This window comes from Gallus gallus, chromosome 2 (assembly GCF_016699485.2).
Source record: "Gallus gallus isolate bGalGal1 chromosome 2, bGalGal1.mat.broiler.GRCg7b, whole genome shotgun sequence".
Lineage (NCBI taxonomy): Eukaryota > Metazoa > Chordata > Aves > Galliformes > Phasianidae > Gallus > Gallus gallus.
This window is the reverse complement of record NC_052533.1, coordinates 90397313-90420774: the sequence shown is the minus strand read 5'-3', so window position 1 is coordinate 90420774 and position 23462 is coordinate 90397313. Positions and strand designations below refer to the sequence as shown.

At 46.8% G+C, this 23462-nt stretch overlaps 1 protein-coding gene across 2 annotated transcripts in view; it reads right to left on the bottom strand.

The window, feature by feature from the left end:
- The window catches only part of ZNF516 (zinc finger protein 516), a 128382-nt gene extending 105163 nt beyond the window's left edge, over positions 1–23219 (bottom strand). For both annotated transcript variants that reach the window (XM_025147787.3, XM_015282416.4), the window contains exon 1: positions 23095–23219. The gene's annotated coding sequence lies outside the window, so the exon portion shown is untranslated. The remainder of the gene's footprint in view (positions 1–23094) is intronic.
- Between the last annotated feature and the right edge of the window lie 243 nt (positions 23220–23462).

The following is a 23462-nucleotide window of genomic DNA, read 5'->3' as shown; positions in this document are numbered from 1 at the left end:
GAGAGCAAAGCAGTTGTTTTTGCAATACTGTAATATTTGTCTCTAACACAAACTGAGTCTCATGAACAAAACATTTTTAACAGTGAAGATATCCAAATGCCAGCACTGCCAGGCCGTCCAGCTCATTGCCATGTAATCTAGAGGGGCGTCAGAGAAATTGCAAGCACTGTGTTGCTGCATTTGGCTGAATTAGAGCTTACCTGCCAGTTTATGACATACAACATTCATATTTGGTGCTAAGATAACAGAACGTGCACCATCGTGAGGACACTTCCTCAAAATCTGAAGCACGACATCAGTAATTCACAGGAAAAAACAACACTTTTTCTAAAAACAGTCATCGCTCAACATCAGAACTGCCAGACAAGGTGAGACCGATGCCTCTAACTTTAAAAGACACAGAGTAATTCAGAAGCGTCCTTGTTTGAAAAGTTGTCTCTCTAACTTACTGTTCTTTGTAGCTCTCTTACGCCATAAGGCATATGACATAACCTCTTAATTACTCAGTCTGTAATGCTTGGCTCTGATAGTATCTAGGTACAGTGAGTTCCCCAGATCAAATGTCTCTGGGAGGTCAGCTCATTCCTGCATCCAGCCACATGAAGACATCTCCCTCCTCCATACAGTTTGTAAGCCAACCTCATCTTTTTACAGAAGCATCACTCCAGCTCCACAGACTATTATGCAAGTTTACCATAGGAGACCAGTAAAATAGAATGCAACCACAGCTTGGGCTTTTCTAGTAATGAAAGCTTGCTTTTCTTTTCCCATTTGACATAAAAGAGATATTGCCAGGCTTATAATCCAGCATATTTCATACACTTACACAGATGCACCGCAGTTACACAGAGAGAAGCGTAATCTGAAATTTTCAAAGCACTCAAAGAGAATCAAGCACCTAATTCTGGAAGTTCCCTTGGAAACTTGAGCTATGTTTTTACATGTCTTCTCATTTGCCTTTTTTTTTTTTTTAATCTAAGGAATAATCAGATAATTTAACACAATATACCAAAGAATGCATAACCAGGAAAACATACATATATATATATATCTTTCCTTCTCAGTACATGATTTTATATATATATATACACACACTATATATATTGTATATATTACATTTATACTGTATATATTATATTTATATTGTATATATTATATATATACACACACACAGTAAAGAGCTGTTACTGAGTGAGTTTTTGAAGGAAGTATTTTTTTTGTCCATATTTTAGCTCATAAGGGTTTGGTACATTTTCAATTGCTGCTTTGAAGATGCCCCATTTTGTGTGCAGAGCAAGCCAAAAAGTGTCTGAAACCATTAAACTTCCAGGTATTGCCTAGAACATCTATTTAAAAGGACACATACTGAATCCTGTTTAAAATTTAATAGCAATGAAGCATTTTATACTGTCTGAGGAAATCTAGGATGTTCTGAGTCGTGTGGTTTGTCCATACTGTATGGCAGTATTACAGAATCTATTTAAAACTATTTTATGAATATGCTTTTCTAAAAGATGCTGTCATACCATTTCTACATGTTCTGTTGTACGCTACCCGAATACAAATACCTGATGCACACGCATCATAATGTCCTGAAGTGGCCTGCATTAGCAAAAAGCCTCATCCCTCTCCTCGCTCTGTATAAAACCATTACCTGCTCTGAATGGTCAAGTCAGCATTTCATAATTACAGCTCTAAATTAAGGCTTTTGTGTTGTTATTCCCCAGGAAAACTTGCGCCTACACTTTACAATGAGAGGGGAAAAAAAAATACCAGCATACATCTTAGCAAGGTTTTATGAATGAATCCATTGTACCAACGACCAAGCATACACAAAGCCAAAATCCTTTCTACTTTCCTTCCCCCCCCCCCCCCACTTCTGCAGAAACAGAATTTGACCCGAAATGATTTTCACTCCCGAAACGGAATGCAGAGAGTGGGCTGCGCTGTAAATACTGGCTTTTCAGAAATTTTCAAGAAGTTATTAAGAACTGAACAAAAAGAAACCTAAGTCGTTAACTGGAACTTTACACAAGCCCCAGTTCTGCAAACACTTACGCAACGGACTAACTTCACACACATAAATAATCTGATTAAGTCCAGTGGGAGCACTCGTATTTTCAAAGCTACTCATACATATTAAGCGTGAGTCGAATCGTGTCGCGGTAGATTTAACAAAAACTGAAATCTCTGATTTTAATGTGAGAAGTCACGATTTTTTTTTCCATACGGCAGTACTTAAAACACTTGATCAAATTCTACTCATCTGCTCCGAGCAAAAAAACACTGTATTTGAAAATTATTTCATATTAAAGATGAAGTTTTCACAGTGATCCGCAAATATTTTTCAAACAGTTAATTGGCTCAGGAGATATTAACTAGGTTACTAATTTAGGCGAACACTCTTCAAGTCTCAGGTATCTCTATAAACCATCAAGTTTAAGTGCTTAACAAGGAGAGCCTGCCTTTCAAAGTGCTTATTACTGCAATTCCCGTTGACTGCAATGGGATTTCTAAGTACTCAGCTCTTCTGAGTAAGGGAATACTTAATACCAGGACATGGGACTGCCAATTTAGACATCTATAATTAGGTCACCCAGACTTCACAGTTTTTGCCTGAATAAGTAATTTGAGCATTGTTCTAGAGATGGTAAACCATCGCACACTTAAAACTAGGAATTACGACACAGTACAACAAAAAGCACGCTCCCTTTCAAAGAATTGCCAACGGAAGACTGGAGCTTTGATCTTCTTTTTAAACAATCACTCACACTGGATACAGTGGCAGGAATAATCTTAACCCTCCAAAATACGTTCAACAAACAGTACAAGATGCCTGTGCTTTCTCAACCAGCATTAAATGGAGGATGACCTCACCTGAGAAGTCCTTTAATCCTTCTTGCGTTACTTTGTTGTCTAAGCACATAGCAAAAAGCTCTCCATCACAGCCCCCCCCTCCCCCCGCCCTTCATCTGCGGATGGTACTCTCTACAACTTGGATGCAATAAGCTGCAGCTCATTTTTCCAATGCACAATCAATACTGTTAAGCGGGAATGTGTTATTTTTTCCTTTGTATGAGTGCTTGTAACCATTATTGAATCATTTCTCATCTGCTATCTTGCATAATGTCAGTGTTCGCTCTTTCAAGTCTTCCCTTTGTTTTTGCTGCATCTCCACTTTCAGAACCTGCTTTCAGACTCATTTGGGAGGTGTTTAGTCACAGCAGGGCTGTAAAATCATGTCTTTGGGATGCTCACTCAGTGCTGCGTTAAAGAAACAAACAGAGCCACGCTAAATATATAAAAAACAACACTTCCCAATACTTTTGGTTTTTCTTCCCCTTCATTTCAGGGTACCAGCAAGCCAACTCCCAAATGAAATTGATGCTGGAAAGCTGTCAGGAAGCTATTTACATCTCGCAGGTTGCGAAGTGCTGAGAATGTTTATGCTTTAATTTAAAAGAATTACCTGTAACCAACGCTTCAGCCCTTTCAACCACTTCTTTCCTCACATAGCACACCCCCAGCTGAAAGACCAATACAGGTTTGATAATCACCAAACACGAACGCAGTATTGATCAGCAGCTCTCTCCATGTGCAATAGCTTGAGTAAGTAACAATCCCTTGGCAGCGCCAATGCTGCGCTGACAGAACGAGAAACCGGCTGGCGTTCGTGCAGCATCCTGTCACCAGTTACTATGTCCATCAAAAGCTGACAGGTTGGCAGATCCCTGCCATAATATCATAATGACTTCAATTCATTCTCCGCAGCACCTAAAGGCTGCCATATCTGCTGCTATCTGAGCCTCTCTTCTTCAAGAGGAAGACTCTGCATCTTCTACACTCTTGACAGCTCCGTGCGTTTCCTGGAAGCTTCCTACCAAGCATAACAAGAACACCAAGCAACACAAAGCTGTTTCCATTTCCCTTATGATCTACGCAAATAACTACCTGCTGATGGAGAAAAGCAGTGGCAGCTGAGGACGTGTGGGCCTGATGGGGAGAGTATGTGTGTGTCACTGCATGAAGTCAGCAAACAAGAGTCTCAGGTGTTTCCTCACAGATATTCAGATGTTGCAACAGGGGCAGCCATTCTGTCATTCAACAGTTGAAATGAGTTTTGGTATCAGAACCTCAAAAGGTCTGTAATCTCGCTGCACTACTACTTCAAAGAGGACAGCTTTTTAAATCCCCCTCCATTTCCTCTTCCTTTGCCACCTCCCAACTCCCTGAGGTTCTCTCTGCTTGCCAAGAAAAGTAGTTGAAATGTTTTACATGGTCATGAATAGTACTATTTGGATCTTTTTTCTTTCAAACAGAATGAGCGGAACAAAACAAACAAACAAACAAAAAAGCCCAACAAAACAGATTTTTTTTTTAATTTTTTTTTTTTTTTTTTTTTTTTTTTGCTGAAAGAGAACAGAGACTCAAAATTGAGAAATCAAACGTGGGTTTCTGTATGCAATTTCAGTTTTCCACAGGAAACATTTTCTTCTTGTAAAGCACAGCAGCTAAAGCAACGCTTCTGGTAAAGTGTAGGTAGGAAAACCCACCCACCTGAGAGTGAAGATGGGGGGTGAGGAGGAAGTTTTTCTACCAGAAGACTTAAAAGCCCTCCTCAACTCAAACAAAGTAATCTCGGTGCATCCAGGTGACCATTTCCATGTCATACCCCTGCCCCCTTCTGCTTTCCAGGATCTACAGCAAAAAGGTCCCCACATCTCTACCTCTGCCTTCCACTGAGATCCACAGTGACAAAACAAGGCAACACATGGGACAGTGGCTCTTTTACATGGGATTTGGTTGCCCAGGAAGGCTGACCTGCTGGGCTTACAAGGACGGGTACGAAATCATTACAGAACAAGGCACACGAGCCACAGACAAAATTTAAGGACAACTTCAATCAAAATATAGAGATTTTGAGTCACCTCAAACGTCTCCCAGGTTACTGGGTCAAAATAAACAAAACAAGGCTTTCGTTTCTGTTTGCACAACTATAATGGTTACATTCTGTACACAGAGTTAAAAACAATTTGATCTTATATTCAAAGTAAAATAATCAATTAAATAAACAAAAAAATAATTTAAAAAAAAACTTCTCAGCAACATAATAGCTTTCCAAAATGAAGCAACAAGAGACAATCTTAAGGAAAAGACAGATAAACTATCTAGCATGCACCACTCCAAGTGATTGTTATATAAATACAGAATAATTACCTTTTAATCCCCTGCTTTAAGAGAGAGATCTCGTTAATCTGAAGAAGTAGGCAAACTCTTTGTTCTGCTGTAATACCTCTCCAAATTATTAAATCAGTACGGTAATGAACTAGGTCACGCACGCAGATGCCCTGCTACACTACAGAATGCCTCACCCATCACTGCCACCAGGCACAGTGTTAGCAACCACAGGAAGAGCAACAAGCACGGGACAATCCCAAACTGACTGCACCCCAGTAATTGCACCACCTTGGCCTTATCACGTTTGAGCACACTTCCAAATTGCTACATCTGAGCCAAATCCTTTCCTCCTCCCCCATTCAAAGTCACGTAGGACATCTAGTGTGCTAACAGAAGTCCTCAGTAGCTCCTGTCTTCATAGAATCATAGACTCGTTTAAGTTGGAAGAGACTTTTAAAGGTCATCTAGTCGAACGCCCCTGCAATGAGCAGGGACACCTACAGCTACATCAGGTTGAGCAACCTGATCTTGAGTGGGATGGGGCTTCCACCACCTCTCTGGGCAATCTGTTCCAGTTCTTCACTACCCCTCTCATACTTATTAAAACAAACAAACAAACAAACAAACAAAAAACCAAAAAACCACCACCTTTTTTCTTATATCCAATCTAAATCTCCCCTCTTTTAGTTTGAAACCACCTCCCCTTGTCCTATCACAACAGACCCAGAATCTGTCTTCCTTCTTACAGCCCCCCTTTGGATACTGAAAGGCTGCTCTCAGGTCTCACTGCAGCCTTCTCTTCTCCAGGCTGAACAGGCCCAGCCCTCTCAGCCTGTCCTTGTAGGGGAGGTCTTCCACCCCTTGGATCATGTTTGTGGCCCTCCTCTGGATGTGCTCCAACAGGTCCATGTCTCTCCTGTACTGAGGACTCCACATCGGATGCAGTACTCCAGGTGAGGCCTCACCAGCGCAGAGTAGAAGGGCAGAATCACCTCCCTCAACCTGCTGACCACACTTCTTTTGATACAGCCCAAGATATGGTTGGCTTTCTGGGCTGTGAGGGCGCATTGCTGGCTCATGTTTAGTTTGCCATCCACCAGTACCCCCAAGTCCCTTCAGTATGGCTGTGCTCTATCCTTACATCCCCCAGCATGTGCTGATACTGGGGGTTGCCACAACACAGGTGTAAGACCTCATACTTGGCTTCATGAGGTTTTTGGGTCCACTGCTAGAGCCTCTCTAGATTGCCCTGGATGGCATCCCATCCCTTGGGAGTGTCACATGCACCACAGCTGTATATCATCCACAACATTGATGATGGTGCACTTGATCTCACTGTCTTCATAGGTGTTGGTGTCAAACCCAGAAAATAAACAATGGACGTGGATTAAGAAAAGCAAACAAACAAAAACCTCATCCTGTTGATTCAGCCATTTCATAGCAACCCTTTTCAGAAAGGAGTAGAACAGGCTGAGGGACCAACCCAAGCCCAGGACCTTTGTGGAGATCATCAGTCAGCAACCACAATAAGCTGTCATTCCTGTGTCCAGATGCATCACGGTAGTAAAAACCAAACAAACAGTGCACATTTCTACTTTTGGCTGGGTAAGAGGTTGTATCTTTTATTCTCTGAAGATGTCCCTGGACTTTGAACTTTTCTTTCAGTTCCAACAGTTTTCTTCTTCTTTCACGTAATAAGTTCAGTTTTGGGCACCTCAGTACAGAAAGGACATGGAGGTTCTGGAGCAGGTAAAAAGAAGGGCAGCAAGGCTTGTGAAGGGCTTGGAGAACACGCCCTACGAGGAGAGAGTGAAGGAACTGGGGCTGTTTAGTCTGGAGAAAGGAAGGCTGAAGGGAGACCTTATGCTCTCTTCAATTACGTGAAAGGTGATCGCAGTGAGAGCGGGGCTGGTCTCTTCTCACTGGCGACAGGTGACAGGATGAGGGGAAATGGCCCCAAGTCGCACCAGGAGAGGTTTAGGTTGGATATCAGGAAACACTTCTTTACAGAAAGGGTGGTTAAGCACTGGAATAGGCTCCCCAGGGAGGTGGTTGAGTCACCATCCCTGGATGTGTTTAAAAACCATTTGGATGTGGTGCTCAGGGACATGATTTAGTGGACGGTTGTTAGAGTTAGGGTAGTATGGTTGGGTTGTGGTTGGACTCGATGATCTTTAAGGTCTTTTCCAACCTGAGCAATTCTATGATTCTATGATTGCAGAATATTCCATGTTCATACGCGTCTCTAAATATTGTAAAAGTGATCTACTGAATACAACAGCCTTGCTTACGAGCTTAGTATGTCTACACTCCCAGAGAGACCACATAGCTATGTAAAACACCTCATCAACGAAAAAGCAGCGAGGTCTGGGTAAAATGAGCATACCTGACACTGCAGCAAACACTCCCTTGAAAATGTTAAATCACCATTTTGGATTAACCTAAACCCTCTGTACTTGCTAATATGCTTTCCTTCCTTCACCTGGAACTCTCTAAACCAAACACGTCATGCTAAAACTAACAGCTTCTTCCAGGTAAACCCAACACTGATATATAATTTTCTAACATCTATGGTGTTTTCAAGAAGATTTAGTATTTTGAGGTTTTGGGGTTTTTTTTTGTTTTTTTTTTAAGAGCAGCAAGTAATTCCCCCTGATTCTTTTGTCTTGGAATCTCCCAGCTGCACACCAGAGAAGAGTTATCTGCAGTGACACCTGCAGTGTCTCTCTCTAAAAGCATATGTAAGAATGCACTGTCAAAACATGCTTCCCAAAGTGGTGCCAGAGAGGAATTTTGGGCCAAAAGACATCCATATAGGGGCTGAGGCAGGAGAGCTTGGGGAGGGGAGGCAGCGTGGCCCAGCAGAGAGGTGCTTCCCTGCTGCCACACAGGGCACATGGAGCAATGGGAGAGGTACATAGGTACATTATCATGTCTTTGCATTGGGCAGCTGCTGAAGTGTCTCTGAGGACAATCATCGTGCTGTCACTTGGGCTGCCTGCAACATTTCTAACTGAGAATAAATCACAGCTGGCTTGGGAAAGAGCATCAAGCATCTTGGAATGACAGAGCCAGAGGTAAGCTGCAAGAACTCAAGACACTTTCTTGGTCTGGAAGCTATATATGAATGCTCAGTATATCCCAGTGCTCAGCACAGCACTCGGGATACTGTGGACTTGTGACATTTTCAGGAAGACTCTGAATCCATAAACTAAGGGATGGGTTACACAGATGTGTAAACATAGCAGCTCTGTGCAGTAACCAGGCAAAACTCTTCTCCTGCCACGTAAGGTGAATTACCTGTATTTCCATCCCTGTCGTGAACATCTCAAAGAGAGGCAGAGTTCCTCCTCTTAAATAAACAAAGCAACTATTTGAGCTCTGATATTAGGCAACAGTGCATCGTTGATTACCTCTGAAATGAAATCCCTGACCATACAGACTGACCCACACAGGCTGACCCACACGAGCCAATCTCTGACGTCAGTTCAGTAGGTTTCCACGCAGCCACCAGAATGCGTTGGCACAGCTCTGCTCGCCAGCCCAAGGACAGGCTTTGTACTCAAGGCAAGGATGTTAATTTTAAACAAGAAGTTACATCCATTTTAATATTGGCAGAGTGGCAACCTCATACAAAAGCTTCAAAACCTATTTAAATTTTGAACCCACTCTGATATCTGCTTAAAAATATCAAATCAATAATATCCTTAGCTAAATAGCTACATTTGCTCCTGGTTAAGCTCTGCCAACACTGGAAATGAACCAGAGATTAATTTGGTTCAACGAATTTGGCTTTTAACCTAGACAATAAAATTTGCTGTAATAAAAGCTCAAATCCTCACTGGCAATGTCAGGATGCCTTAGGGCACTCTGGTTCTTGCCAGCACCACGTATCCACCTTTACAGCTTTAAAATAAATCTTGCCGCTTTTTCTTCCATGTGTATAGGCACACACTATGCTCACGTTACACGCAGGGAACTCTGATGTGCAAGGGTTAATAATACAGTGCTTGCTAATATGTAATCTCAGAAGTACAGAGGACCATGAACAACCTATTTCTGAAAAAATATAAGAGGGAGAGGATTTAAAAAAAAAAAACAGAATGGGAAATGGAAATATTTTGCTCTTTACCAAGGTAAGAAATGCAGAAATACTGAGAATATTGAACAACTGCAGGACTCTTAAGTCACTGTTAAACTGCATTCTTGCCTGTGGCATTAACCGTATCACACACTGCTATTCTAGCAAGTTTATTTTTTTAGCAATACTTAGCTAGGCATCTTTTGCCATATTTGAGAAACTAAAGAAAACAGAACCTCTGTATTGACCTAAAGATGCCATAAAAACATTGCCTTAATTTTCCCATTGCTTAGCAAGCCACTTACCCCTCTCCTCTAAACAGTGGACCTGTAGTTTGAACGAAAACACTCATAGAACTCGGATGTGCGTGTCCTGTATATGCAGAGGAGGAACTTAGCCAGATCTGCACCCCTGAAATCCTCCCCTCGGTGGGCAATGACAGCAAGCCATCGCGGAGAACATGGTCTACCAGGATGAATGGGAGGCAGGGGACAAAAACGCACCGCAACGCGCTGTCACAAAGATGAAGTGCTCTACATGATGCTGCACTACTGAGGAGGCATTTTTACCTACAGGCTATAGGCAGTGTGCTTGCCTGGTTTTAAATAGGTTGCCAATATCAGGAACAGAAGTGAAAACAACAATTTCACATTTTTCAGGCCAGGGCCTGGTAATACCAGCACTTGGCTCCGTCTCCAAGAAATGCTGCACTCAGGATGGCTGAGTAATAACACTAGTTGTTGGGGCCAGAGTGGTAACCAGTGCTGATGTGGTGAATTTTTACTCCTGAGAAAGCATCTGTGAAGTCAGCGAGACTCCTCAGATGAGTGGTAAATGCTCATCGATGTCAGGAGAAGTTATTCCGTGATGGCTTTGAACACTTTATGTTGTAGCAGCACATGTGTCTCTGCGTGCACACACACACACAGGAGTGAATGAGACTAAATAAAAGCCACGGATTGATCACAAACCTACACAACCATTTAGGTTACAGCAAAAAGCAGTCAGAAGATGAGATCAGTGAGCCAAATGCATGACCCGGAGGAGCTGGCATAGGCTATGCCCACCTATGCAAGGACAGCACATGACTCAGGGAGTACAGGGATTGATGTACAGCGTAGGGACATGGGAGATACTCAGTCAGCACCTCCCTCCATTACCTGATCTTCCTTCCATCCTGCTACACTTTCTATGCTACAGTGCATATTTAGCACACTGAATACTAAGCTCTACTCTCACGTACGCTGATCTAAGTTTAAATTAATGTGGCTGAAGTCAAGGTAGAAACAGCAATAAAAACCAAAATATCACTCCCTGGGGTCAAAATGACACAAGCTCCTAACGTGATGGAATTTGTATCATTTTCTAGCCATTGCATTGAAAAAAATACAAAGCCATTGACATGTTCATGGGATACAGCACCACTTTACACCCAGCTGCACTGCAGCACTCAGAAGACACATAAATGTGAGCTTTGTGTCTGTACACATACACTATGCCATAGAGCTCTTACTAATAAGCTGCATCACCAAAACCAGAATGATGTCAGGGCTGTTTGGAAAAGCAGACCAACTTCACACTGGGGGAAAACTGCACAAACAACACCTTAAACATGAAGACATCCGTGCCAAATGTCATGCAAAACCTACTCCTCCCTGGCTGCTCCCATCTACTGTCACTATTCATACAAGCATAGAATCATTAAGGTTGGAAAAGACCACTAAGATCATCTAGTCCAATTGTTCACCTACCCGCACCATGCCCACTGACCACGTCCCTCAGTGCAACGTACACACATTTCCTGAACACCTCCATGGACAGTGACTCCACCACCTCCCTGGACAGCCCGTGCCACTGCCTCACCGCTCGTTTTGAAAGTTTTCCTGCTATCCAACCTGAACCTCCCCTGGCTACTCACCCTCCATACAAGACACAAAGGGGGGCAGCGTACAGATGAACCACCTTCACTTCTCCAGGTAGCTGTCAGGTTAACTCATGGGACAATCCTAGTGTGCTTTTATTACCCACGTATCTGGGTACCCACAGAGCAGGAGCCCCATGGCACTGTTCTCCTGAAGGACTGGATGGACCCAATGGCCATGCACAGACAGCAGCTGCGTTTGGAGGAGAGCAGAAACACAGAGAGTGTTTCCAGAGCACAAGCACACAGACAGCAGCGTTCCCTACCACAGAGAATGCTGGCGAATTACTGCTGTGTATGGTGGGCAGACATTCAAATGCCAGCTGAGGATCAAACGCTGAAGTCGGCTTCCCCCTTCTCTAGCAAAATGCACAGTAAATTCAATTCTAATAACTTAGTATTGTGAAGAGGGCTATGATAATTAACTGACATTTATGAGCATTTAACTTGACAGCAGATATGCTTTGAGGAATTTTAATGACCCATTAATGGATCCATACAACCACATGTACACGCAAGATACAATCGAGTCCAGGGACTGATTCCTGCTATGTGTTTATACACATCCCGGGAAAAAAAAACAGAAATAGATCATCATTGCTGCTGGGTGCCACCGTATGACAATGGTTATAATTACGCTGCCCCGATAAATCATCGTCTTTTGTAAGCCTATACCACTGAGTTTGTGTCAGATGAAAACAAACGCCTGGCACGTTCCCACACACCTTTACCCGACCGTCATGTTGTGGTTTGATTTATAGGACGGCTTAGCAGAAGGAGATAGCACAACTACAGAAGCTTGGAAGAAGAAACTGCTGCGTGTCTTCATTTTAACCCCTCTAACGTGCTTAGTACATTAGGTTATTACTCTTCTCCACAAGAGCACAAAAGTTATACCCAGCGCATTCTTTGTAAAAGTAATCAGCGTTGAGGTCATAGCGGTAAAGGCCATGTCTAGAAACTGCACTTTCATCAAATTCATGAGCATACACAGAAAGGACGGGCTATGAACAACGCACTTCCCCAGTTTGTACCACTGTTTTTTTAACGGCTGCTTTTGCTGACCCGCGTTCTTTCCCCAACCTCGCTACTTCTAACAAACTCCGTCCGTTCTCAGGAATTTCTTTGTTTCCCTTCTCAAGGCAGATCTCTGCCGAGCTGAGCAGCGATCAGGCCCCAGTGCCATCAGCGTTCTGCCCGCTGCTGCCAGCGCCCTGTGTCCCCAGCACAGCCCCATTCTCCTCCCGGCCCCCTTGCAACACTCACGTCGCTCCCACCTTCATCCCCAATGCAAACCTGCTCCTCTTCATACTCCTCCTCCAACAACCCCACGGGCTCCGCATGCCACATCCACCCACTCAGCCCAAGGCTCCCCACGCTCCGGCTGCCGGTGTTGACACCATCTCAGAGGCACACAGCAGTCAGGAGCTGGGGGACCACAGAGCAAAGCAGGTCTGGGGACAGAGCAGCGGGAGAAGGGTCTGGTTCCCACTATGCTGTTCCTCCCAAGTCTCGCGTCCTTTAAAGTAACTGCACAAAAGAAAAATCCAGCCACTCTTGCACATGCAGACACGTGCTTGGCCAGCTTCCTCCTCTTCTGCTTACGATCTCTTCTTCTCACCCCCCCAGCAGCACTCACGCTGTAACTTTTCCCAGGACCCCTGGTGACACAGGGACCGCCCCGCGTGAGGCAGTGCGAGGACACCAGACAGCTCCTGCGTGGCTCTCAGCACTCCCTGCCTGATGACACAAAGAATAAGGGCACCCACCTACAGGAACCAAGTGTTCCTAGAGATGGGGAAACTGGTTCTTCATCCTTCCTGTCTTCCCGGGCACCCACAGATCCGACCAAAACACCCTTTTCCCCCCTCATATTTCTGTACAGCCTGGTTGCACCCCCCTTCCCCTAAAAGCTATCTTCAGCTCCACAGCCTGATTTTCTGTATTTTCCTCTCCTCAAGCATCTACAGCAGCTGCTGCCCACCCCAGCTCCTCAGTGCCTCTGTGAGCACAGAGCTGATGCCAGCTGCACAACAGCCCAGAGATGCTCACAAGTCACACAGCTAAGCCTGCACAGCTCGGCTACCCCGTGTGCAAGGTGTGACCTCATGGTGGAGTTACACAAAAAGTAATTTGGGGCATCTGTTCTTTAGCCGAGTTCTCAGAGCAGCTGTTATGCTCCACAAGAAAACTCTGAGTTACACCAGATAAAACCCACCAGACACAGCACAGAAGTAAAGCAGGGCTGACTGTGAAGAGTTCTATTGCTCCTCTACAGAGTTATTTTTCATAACTTTTGTCCACATTCATATACCCCTATGCCTATATATAATATTTTTAACAGAAAATTAGAACTGAATAACTTTGCTTTGAAAATTACAATGGCAAACTGGGATTTCAGCTCCTCAAACACCACTCTGTTCTCCAAAGTACAAAGCACACTCAACAATGCAGACTAAGATGGCTTTTTAACAACAACAATCTGTGTCATGTCTAACATCTCCTCTGCTGTCAGACTTGCAATTCTGATTATCTTGTCCTTCTTTCTTAATTATTGAAGGGGGTGTATCCTCCATGGGGACAGCAAAAGGCACGGACTCTCCTGAGCAATGGTCTCTCCCATGTATCGGGGAACTACCAGCTTGGATGGCAATGCTCCCAACCCTACTGAGTTAGGACTCAAATCAAACTTTAGACAAACTTCTTGCCACTACACTGGACTGCTCGTCCTTCACCATGCCCACTGTGCTTTCTCTCCAGTTTCCTGGGGGCACAAAACTTACACGCAAACCTAGAGGAGCCATGTTAAGAGAATAACCATCTGCCTTCCTCCCCAGCCCAGAGACGCAAGCCTTGACCTTCGGACATCAGTCTCAGAGGCTGCAAGAGGCTGGACAAGCTTTTGCAAGGGGAGAAAAGCAGCTAGGCTTTAGGAAGGTTAAGAAATCCCTAATACCTCAAGGACACCATTTCTTTCCTTTTCCTCAGGCTGCCAGACCTGCCCCAATGGATTCCTCGTTATGTAGTATCTTCCATTCCTCTTTCAAACCAGTTCTGTGTTTCTCACACTTCTTGCTCTCCCATGAGAGCCAAGCTAGCAAGAATTACAAGTCTCCCCACTAGCCTTCTCCTGCACCCCAGATCTAGCTAGAAAGTTACAGAACATCTACATCTGCCATTTGACTGCATTTCTCTTGACAAGTATTGGAATACCAACAAATATTACTAGGTTATCTCAAAGAGCGCAGCAGGACATGGCAGCAAAGGGGGTATGAAAGCCACAGCACCTTCTGAGCTAGAAAGCACTGATAACAATAAGATCTAAAGGACTCCAGCACAGCTCTCAGCCTCGATGAAGGCTCTGAGGGGATGCTCTGGTTTGCAGTTCTAGGCCTAGCTCACAGACGGATTTGTGACCTGCAAAATACAGGTGGAAGTTAGAACATTTTGTTATGCAGAGGTACAACCAAAGGCAGTTAGTTTGGAGGTTAGAATAGGACACACAAAAGTCACCGATCTACAGCACACCACAGCTCCTGTACCATCAGCAGCCTCTGTGCAACCCCAGCATGGCTGATGCAGGCAGGGCCCACCAGGTCCCAGCCCAGCTCCAGCAGGGCCACTGAGAGCAGGGGCCATAGGCGCATGGCCAGGCAGCATTAAGTAATAAAAGCAAGAAAAAGAAAGAGCAGAGGTCACTGCAAGGTGTCCACAGCTTAACTGTCACACTATCATGCTACTCCCTCTTATATCGTGTACATTCTCATGACTTTAAAAATGCACTAAGTTCTTCATAGGAGCAGTAAGAGATATAACAGCAAACAATCTGGCATTCAAACTCCAGCACTCACTGGCCAGCATGAACATCACTGACTGACTCGCTGCCTTAGCTCCATTTTTCAGACCTTTAACAAGCTCGCTCAGCCTCTTACAGTCTTCAGGCCCCTCAAAAACTACATTTCAGAACACTAGAGGTGGAGGGAGGCAATCTGGAAGACACTTTTGAGCCCCAGGTGCCCAACTTTCAAGCATGTGCAACTCTGAAAGGAAACACTGGCAAGCCCAGCCCTACCACACTGCTTGATTTTGTGAAAGAAATACATGGCAACCTATAATCCCTAATCAACCTAGAAAATAAATGACTGATAAACCAATCTGCTTGTAACCTCATTAACAGATTCTGGCTTCAGTATCAACAGGGTAATTTGCTCAGACTATTTTTAATCCCAACTGCTAAACCATTAATCCCACAATTTCCACACAGGGCTTTTTCCCCCCTCTAAATTTACCCGAGGTTACCACCAGTTTCGCAACTCGTGAAAAAGTAGATAAATAAGTAACACCAGCAAATATACACCTCCTGGCACCGGGGAACTGAGGGACTCCGATTACCTGCTTTATCCCCTTAAAGTCATTACTTTCTAATTGGAAGGAGTCATTCAGCAGCAAAGCTGTGTGCCTGGCATGTCATCTGACACCTGTATGTACTGCTCACAGCACCAACTCCCAACGCACTTGCCACAATAAGAACCGAATTATTTCCTCCCATTGTTGATAGTCATTTCTCTCTCTACTAAGATCAGCTCAAATTTAAGAGGCTGGGGGTTAACGGCATAAACTGTAATGTTTTCTCAAACTGGCATTAGAAGATTCTCCAACTATCATTATTAATGTCAACATAAATTATGCATTGAAGATCTCAGCATTCATTACAGAGGGAAAATTCAGCTGGGGGGAAAGTACGAAAAAGACAAACAGAGTAAGTCCAGTTAAAGTATGTATTGATAAATCTCTTGCAGCGTTGCTCGGCACTGATGAAACACTTCTCTAAAATGGTCTTAAAAATAAGCATTCACAGAGTTGCTAGAAACAGTACCAGGAAAGTATTGCAGTAATCAGCTCAAGGTAGTGCTTAATGCTCCTTTCAACTTCTGTAAATTACAGCATTAACCATTTCCAACTGCTGTAAGTCAGCATTCAAATACCACACTTGAAGCTGGAAGCTTAGCAGTCTTGGGGTACTGCTGCAGACACTGCATACAGTATTTGTGTGCTGAGATTAATATAGATGACTTCAGGAGACAGCTGGAGAGCAACTGGTGTCTCACCAAGGAGCACCGGTGACTTTGGGAGTTCCCATGAGCACTCAGCTAACTGCATGTCTTGGGACTTCAAGGAGACCCCCATCTCCTGAAGTCTCCAAGACGGCCCTACCTATGGCTGCACAAAGGAAACAAGCTTGAGAACACAGCCGCTAGGGGCTCCAAACCCAAAGGGAAGAGAAACTATCTCATTTCCATAATGGCAAGGTTTAAGCCAACCCTTCAGCTGCCTGATTCATGGCTTTATCATACTTGTGGCTGCCAACCCCAGCGAGGATGCCTCAAAGCCAAGTGAAGCCAGACGGCATCTATTAAAACAGGCAACTCAGCAACCTCTGTGCGAAGGCTGGAGGGGAAGAGGGAAGGGAAAACAAGAAAAAAAAGCCTTCCCAAGTACATCTTCAGCTATCGAAGGACAGCTCCAGTTTTGGACAGCAAAGGCAGTAACACCTCACCCACAGTTCTTTACAGCACATCCCGTTACAGGCTATTGTTCGCAACTCTTCCCGCAAATCATTTCAACATCCAGTGCTCAACTGTTTCTTAAGGAAATTATTTCAGGAGGAAAAGAAATTGCTTACTCATGAACCTGGTATTATTATAACAATGAGCTAAAGCAGCGCAAGACAGTTACATTGCACAACTTGAAATGCATCACTTATTGTCCTAGATCTCAGAAAAAGAACAGTCTGAACACTGAAACAAGTCAGAGCATAAATGTGACTCGGTGTCAGCTCACACAATACGGGTTAAACGCTACCACATGGGCAATGAACACACACTGCCCTTTCAAAAACAAAGAGCATGGGTAATTTCTTTCCCAAATCTATTGTTAACAAACAAACGTGGTTATTTTAAAACCAGACTCCGATTGTGACTAAAGCACGTGCGAGCACCTCTGTTTCCACCCGTCTCCCTCTGTTTCCTGAAAGCGAATGCCACTTCACCACTCACAGTCTCCTTAAAAAAGCCAAGAAAAAATTACTACGAAGGCAGCTTTATCACTGCAACAAGGCAACACGAGCATTTCCGTGCCGCATAAAAATAGCAGCAAGGCACTCGCTGCTCTTCCTTTCTTTTACCTGCCTGAAAAGAAAAGCATGTGTGTGTTTGGAATACATTAAAACTCCCTGATCTGATTTTCAGCAAACACTCCAAACCCTCCATGATGTAACGTACGCTTTCTTTAGACTCCAAAGCAAGAGGAAAAAAAAAAATAAAATAAAATAAAGAACCAAAGCAACCACATATGAAATGGCACAAATGCTGCCTGTTTAAAACCGTCTGCCTATTTTTTTTTTTTTTATCATCATAATATAAACGGAACATGTCAGGATGCTAAAAATAGCCACGAATTGTAATTACACGTGCTTTGTAGTTTCTATTTTACTTTGGAAAGAAGATTAGAAGCCAGATCACTTTAAAAACTGTCCTTAAAGATTTGGGGAGCCACAAAATTCGCCCTGCTTTGCAATTTGGAGTAGGCTGCTGGAACACATTTCCTCTGCAAGACGGCGGCACAGAGAGCTCCCAACAGCGAGATGGAATTGGAGAAGGGCAGACAAAGAAAAAAGTAATTTCTTAGAGATTCTGAGAGTGCCCTGATTACTGATGTAATACCATAAGCTTTAATTAGGAGCTAAGTGCTGTGTGCTAAATTCATCCTCACACACAGCCCTGCAAAGGCAGAGGAGCTCTACAGAAGGTGCCTATGGCGGTTGGGCAACAGCAATGCCTGCCCTATGGCTTCTGCCACTGCCTACAGCAGAGTGAGGATTTGCCCAAGGAGTGCTCAGCTACACAGTATCCTGCTGATACAAACTGAACTCCTTTTGATGAGCAATGGTTTCAATGCATGGTTAGCAAAAGGCACTTTGAAACAGTTGTCAGAACATAAGCAACTGAGAATCCCCAGCAGAAGCTGCGTGCCTCTGTCAGGCTTATGGCAGCTCACAGCACCGCCTTCATCAACGAACCCCAACACCTGCCCTCAGCACCACACAAACCCAGGAGCAGCAAACAAGCAGCACCCAAACGCTACCGCTGTACAAGGTCTGCTCAGCTCACCGGGCAATACACAGCTTGGCAGCAAGCTGAGAGCCACAAGCATCGTCCATCCACACGCTAATTCAATCTCAGGACATACGCTTAACTCCCTGAGCCTGTTTGCATAAGAAGTGTTGCTGTAATGCAGTTTCTGGAATGCAAGGAGAAACTGCGAACGTGAAACATCTAACTACACTGATGAGGCTCTATAGATAACCAAGACGTAAACAACATCAAAAAAAATGAATAATCAACGTTGAGTAACCATTGCATCAAAAATAACAAAGCTCAACAGCTTCAAATAGCAAAGCAGGTTCAGCAGATCAAGAGACAGAACATTCGCTGACTAACAGTTGGGTAATGAAAGTAAACACTGGCAATGAAGTCATCACCCTAATGAAAGCTACGGCAATGTAACTACCTGGACCATACGCCAGCAGCGTGCTTTAACGCAGGCTCGCTACCATAATATTTACTAGAATCACTTCTGCTGGAAGAGGAAAGGAAATCTCACTTACTTTTCACATACGAGTTGCAAACAAGAGAGGTGCTCCTCGTTACATCCTCCCAACTCTCAAGCACTGTGCTGCTGGTGCCCACAGTTACACCGGGGAACCAAACAGCAGAATCCTGCCTTCAGTGACTGAGACGCAACGGCTTTACCCTTGCTCTGAGATGTACAAACACTTGCAGCGTGTAAGATGCCTGCTTTCAAACAGCATTATTGCTCCAAAGTTCAAATATTTCTATTGCAGATATCTAACAAAATAACATTTGTGGGTTTTTTGTTGTTGTTGTTGTTTTTCAATGCAATGATTAGTTGTCTGGGTGACATTTACGGCTACAGAACAGAATAGCAATAATTAAAAAAGAACTCCGAATGATTTCAGGCTCTGTCACTGCGACACAGAAACTGTAATTCCACCCTGAGAGCCCTCACGCAGCTCCCAGCAGTCACAGGGAGGGGCGAGCATGCTCACTGGGGACAGCAACCAGCAACCAGCCCATTCGTGGGAAGGCTGTGCATGCCCCTACCCAACGGAGGAACACCGCACAGTGAGGAAAAACAGCTGTCCCTTCCCTCAACTTTCCGTGCAGACGTCCAATGCCCATTCTGGCTGCAAAGGCGTCTATCTACAAAGCCATCCGCGTGCCTCACACCTTTAAGCAGGCTCATCTTCCCTGTGAAATTAGCAAGCTCAGACAAGTCACTTCCTGCAAAACGCAATCACTTTGAGTTTCAGCTTTCTATTTTGATGACTTTAAGAAATAACACGGTCCAACCCAGCTTTCCAGTTGGAGTACTCCTTGCAGCCTCTGCCGCTGATCTCACGAAGGCTCACCCATTTGCTCATTCTGCATACGGCGTGTATGTATTCCTAAAGAAGCACTTGGAGGAGCATGAATTTCAGTACTTATAGTACTGAGGGCTTCCAAAGCCCTTAACGATTTCAATGGGTTTGGGCCATGCTAAAAATAGCTCCCACCCCTCCCACCCTCTCCATTCAGTGGGATCTCAATGTTACTCACCAGGCGGTATCGCAGATAACCGCTGGTAACTGCAGAAGTCAGCAGCGCACAAAGACCTTACAAAGTAATCCAATTGCCCAACGTGCACAGCACTTTTTGACTACCTCACCCACCTGGCTATGCTCTTGCAGGCTGTCCCCTGTGTTATCACTATGCAAGCACCCACATCAAGCTGCATATTGAAGCAGAGCAGCCCAACAGGCAGAGGTTCAAGATGATGGCATAACCCTCTTCACCTCTCCAATGAGGCCTTTAGCACTGATAACCAGTATTATTAAATCCCAGTGACAGCGTGATACTATGACCAACTGTGAAAACACGGGATGCACCTCATTTTTAAAGCAGAGCCATTAGTCACTGCCACAGGAAAACTTTAATCCACAGAAGTTAAATGTCACCACTGTTGCTCCATCCCGGCCAGCGACACTGCTCCTGAGGTCACCGGCAAATAACAATAGGCAGCTTTCATGTCACTGATGCAAACTGTTTTCCTTTCTGTGACGTAGAGCAACAGCCGCCCGTATTTATGGAAGGACTGCAAGCAGCCCTCGGTGCAGATTGGTTTCAGAGAATCACAGAACGGTTGAGTTGGAAGGGCACTTGAAAGCTCAGCCAGTCTGACTCCCCTGCAATGAGCAGGGACACCCACAGCTACATCAGGTTGCTCCGAGCCCTGTCCAGCCTGACCTTGAGTGCCTCCAGGGATGGAGCATCCATCAGCTCACTAAAGCACCGGAAAAATGCTAAACTTTTGGTCACGTCCAGCAATTGAGAAGGTCAGGTAGGAGCCCAGTGAGCAGACCCACTCCTCTCTTCAGGTATATCGTGAATAACCTTCTGTTACATCACTCCTTCCTTTAAAACACATTATTCTCACTGATGTTTAACATTGCCTCCCGCCCCTCCATCTATATTATCCCTACGTATTCAACTAATAGAATGGGAGAGCAATGCCGCCTTACCAACAGAGGCTTAATGACTTATCACCAACGGGGCATCTCTTCACCATCACTGGGTGCTAGAGGTTTCCCAGTGATGCCCAAACACAAACCATCAGTGCAGCCTGAGAGTGTTCCACACCAGGAGGTGATGAAGGTGCAAGCAGAGGCAGTCACACCGAGCAGCCCACCCACCACTGCTACATGGGGCTCAGCCCCTGCTTCGGCACAGCCCCCACCCCTGCACCCCGCAATGCCCCTCCCCACCCCACGTGCAGTGCCATGCTCCCAGCCCACATGCGCTCACAGCCCTCAGCACAGGGCAACGGTCAGGCGTTGAGACACACCGAACAAAATAAAACTCCCTTCTCTCAACCCTCCCACACTTACACGGGGAAGGGGGGCACAAATCCGACAGCAGAGCTTGAAAAACACGCTCCTCAGAAGCAACCCACGTTTTGCCATTCAGCTTCGGCACAAATTTATGCTTTCTTAAGTGGTGGGGGAAGCAACCAAATATCGGTTGCCACGTCGAGTTAATGACAAACCCCCTCGCTGTTAACTCGTTCAGCGCAGGCAGCGCGACACACGGCCGGCGGCGCGGCAGCGAAGGGGGGGAAGCTCGATGGGCTGCTGTCCGCACGTCTCGCTCTCTCCCAGTCCCCCCCCATCCGACACCGGCTCGCACCTCACGGCGGCCCCCCCGAAAAGCAGCGGGGACGGGCGGGGCCGGGGGCGGGCGCCGGGGCCGCCCCGGAGGGGCGGGGTCGGATGCGGGCGGGGCCGAGAGGCGCTGCCCCCCCCCTTCCAACCCTCAGACCCGGACCCCGATCTCCCCCCGCCCCGCCCCGGCCGGGCCGCCCCCGAGCCCCTCCCCGTAGAGGAAACTTCGCCGCTCGCCCCCAGAGTTCGCTGCCCGCCGGGAGCCGGGCCCGGGGCGAGCGGGGGGCGGGACGAGGAGGAGGAGGAGGAGGAGGAGCAGAGAGTCCCCAAAAAGGGACTGTGACCTTAAGCCCATCCCGGCGCTCCCCCGATTCCGGATTTTTGGCACGGGTCGAGGCGGAGCGGAGCTCGGTTGCGGGGCACCCCGGCCCTAATTTCGTTACGGAATCGTGCGGGCGGCGAGCGCGTTTCCTTAAGAAAGGACTGACCTATTTTTGGCTGGAGATAAACGATCGTGTTAACAGATGTTAATCTTGTAATCTGTTTTTCCTGTAAGCACTTCGCATCGCCGCGTTTCAGACGTTAAACAACAACAACAACAATAATAATAATAATAATGAGTAAAGCTTTCCCCGGCGACGTCATGACGATTAATGCAAATAAAAAAATAAAATAAAATAAAATGACAAATCTCGCGCTGGTCTCAAAGCCATTAAATCTTTCCCACTCTATAAATGCCGATTTGTTCTGCCCCAGCTCCCACGGGCTTTTATTTGCATTACAAATTCCACAGGTTACACCGGTCGCCTTTTCAGGACGCGTAAACCCCACAGCGCGGCGGTCCGGGGGGGAGGGGACCGCGCATCTGGATCGAATCAGGCGGATGCGGGGCACGGCCCGCACCGCGCATCCCTGCCGCCCCCAGCGCCCGGGGCCGCTCCCGCACCGCTCGCCGTTGCGGCTCACCGCGGAGCTCGCCGCTCTGCCAACCCGACCGACGCCGGCTGTCATTCCGCACAGCGCTCCGCACACGTAGCGTAGTGCCCGCGCCGTGCACCCCCCCTCCTCCCCCCCACCCCCCTCCAACCCTCCCCAACCGCCCCTCCCCGCTCGCCGAGCACAAAGTTTCCCCCGTGCAAACTTTCCTCCAACTCGCCCGAGCCCTTCGCCGCCGTCGCCACGCTAATTAGATAGCGGGGGGAGGGCGGGGGGAGGGCACATTTAGAGCACAAAATGTCTGGAGCCGCATTATTTCTCTTTTTCTTTCCTCCCCCCCCCCCTTCCCCCCACTTTAAACATAGCCGTGCACGCACCGAACCGCCCCCCCCCCCCCCCGTACCGGCGCCGTCCTTGGTGCTCCCCCCGCTGCGTGTCCGCGAGGAATTGGTCCCTCTGCCCTCCCCCCCCCCTCCTCCGAGCGGGGGCACCCGGCTCCCCGCAGCGCCCCGCAGCGCCCCGCAGCGCGGGGACGGAACCCGCGGACCCCCTCCCGCAGCCCGAGCTCCGCACTTTAAACTCGGCCGATCCGCTCTTTGTCTCTTCCCGCACCCACGTCGCACCCACCCTCCGCACAAAGCCTCCCGCAGAACCCCCCCAACCCCAACCCCATCCCCATCCCCAGCGGCGCAAAGTTACCGTTCGGGGGGAGGCCGCTCCGCTGACCGCTAAGTTTGTCCCGCCGGCTCCCCCGCACCGCAGCCCCGCTCCGCACGGCGCCGAGCTGCACATGAGCCGCCGAGCGGCTCCACGGGGGCGGCCCCGCCGCGCCCCGCGCCCGCGCACCGCCCCCGCGCCGCGCCCGCGCCGCGCCCCGCCCGCGCCGCCGCCTCGCGTCCCCCCGCGGCCGCAGTGGTGCGGGCGGAGCGCGGCGCGGCGCAGCGCGGAGCACCGGCGGCTGTCGGCAACGGGGGGCGGCCGTTGTGGGGGGGGGGGGGGGGGGAGGGAAGAGAAGCCCCGGTTCCCACGTCCCCGCGCCCGGCGAGGTGCGAGCCGGGCTGGCCCAG